This window comes from Arachis stenosperma, chromosome 1 (genome assembly GCF_014773155.1).
Source record: "Arachis stenosperma cultivar V10309 chromosome 1, arast.V10309.gnm1.PFL2, whole genome shotgun sequence".
NCBI lineage: Eukaryota > Viridiplantae > Streptophyta > Magnoliopsida > Fabales > Fabaceae > Arachis > Arachis stenosperma.
Genome location: NC_080377.1, coordinates 65,986,245 through 65,988,117, shown reverse-complemented (window position 1 = coordinate 65,988,117; position 1,873 = coordinate 65,986,245). Strand labels below are relative to the sequence as shown.

Below are 1,873 nucleotides of genomic sequence, written 5' to 3'. Positions count from 1 at the left end.
TTGGCGGCATTCTTGAGAATCCGGAAGGTCTAAACCTTGTCTGTGGTATTCCAAGTAGGATTCAAGGATTGGATGACTGTGACGAGCTTCAAACTCGTGAGTGTTGGACGTAGTGACAGACGCAAAAGGATCAATGGATCCTATTCCGACATGATCGAGAACCAACAGATGATTAGTCGTGCTGTGACAGAGCATTTGGACCATTTTTACTGAGAGGATGGGAAGTAGCCATTGACAACAGTGACGCCCTACATACAGCTTGCCATGGAAGGAGTTGCATTTATGAAAGTGAGAAAGCATTATGTTGCAGGAATTCAGAGGACAAAGCATCTCCAAAACTCCAACATATTCTCCATTATTGCGTAACAATTATTTATTTTATGCCCTTTCATTCTTTTTACAATTGAAATTAAAGAACCCTATTGGTATTCTGACTGAGAATAATAAGATAACCATAGCTTGCTTCAAGCCAACAATCTCCATGGGATTCGACCCTTACTCACGTAAGGTATTACTTGGACGACCCAGTGCACTTGCTGGTCAGTTGTGCGGAATTACACAGTGTGAAGTAATTTTCATGCACCAATGGGTAATTTGAAGTTATTGTCTTTGGTGAGGAGGTTGATATCTGTGGTTGATTGCGGTATGGTTGAGGGTTGTATGATTGGTTGTGGGGTTGTTGGTTCCACTTTTGGCTAGAATTATCCCCTCATTCTTGGTTATAATTATTCTCTTATTGATAAGGACTTTGATTCTCAGGATGGTAGTTTGAGCAGTTGTAGAAAGGATTGGTAACCGCCAATACGTTGTCCTCTTGGAGTTGTGGACACTCATCAGTGTTGTGGAAATTACAAACACACATACCACACACTCTTGGTGGCCCTTCAAGTTGGTATTGTTACGGTGCTCGTTGAATTCTTGGGGGTGCTTGTTGGTTGTGGTGGATTTGCCTAAGGAGGGTGATACTCAGTTGGAGATACTTCAACAATAGCCTTGGGTTGAGAATTTCTTGCTCTCAAATATTATGTGGACTCATCCAAATCAAAGATAAGTTGCCAAGTCTCCTCTACCATCTTATACTTCACAGCGAACCATTGCTTGAAGCATCAAGGAGGATTTTATCTTGGGGCTTGAGGCCTTGATAAAAGTAGATAATTAATACCAAAACTTCCACTCGATAGTAAGGACAAGCATCAGGTAACTTCTTGAATCGCTCCCAATATTCATGGAGTGTTTCCAGATGCCTTTTGCATGATACAAGAAATCTCTTTTCTCGGCCAATCAGTCATCTCAGGAGGAAAAGACTTATCCAAAAACTCTCTCCATAATAGATCGCAGTTAGTAACCACCTTATCAGGCTAAGTATAAAACCATTCTTTCGCTTTTTCCTCAATGGAGAATGGGAAAGCGAATACCAAAATTGCAAGTTCATCTGACCCATGCCGTCTAGTGGTTGGGCATACCACTTGAAAATCTTTTAGGTGCTTAATCAGATCTTCTGCAGACTAATATGAATTTTATAAACCACAAACTACCGGTAAGTACACCGGGTCGTAACAAGTAATAAACTCAAGGTGAGTGAGTGTCGATCTCACGAAGATTAATAGATTAAGCAAGCTATGCTCAATTGATTAATCTAGTCAGAAAATCAAAATTAAGAGTTTCAATATTAAATAAAATGAAAATAGAAAAGTAAACAAAAGCAAACTAAAATAGGTTAAGAAAATAAGATGATAAAGATAGTTAAGGTGTCAGAGATGTTCACTCTTTAGAAAAATAATCCTTATGTCTATTTAGGTGAGGTATGCAAAGATCAATCATGACAAATCATAAATAATCAAAATCCAATTTCTTGGCAATTTAATTTCTCTTT

At 38.8% G+C, this 1,873-nt stretch overlaps 1 non-coding gene across 1 annotated transcript; it reads left to right on the top strand.

The window, feature by feature from the left end:
- The first annotated feature begins 1,172 nt into the window (after positions 1–1,172).
- LOC130947447 (small nucleolar RNA R71) lies at positions 1,173–1,279 on the top strand. Its single transcript, XR_009072682.1, has one exon. It is a non-coding gene; the product is annotated as a small nucleolar RNA R71 (small nucleolar RNA).
- Positions 1,280–1,873: the final 594 nt, after the last annotated feature.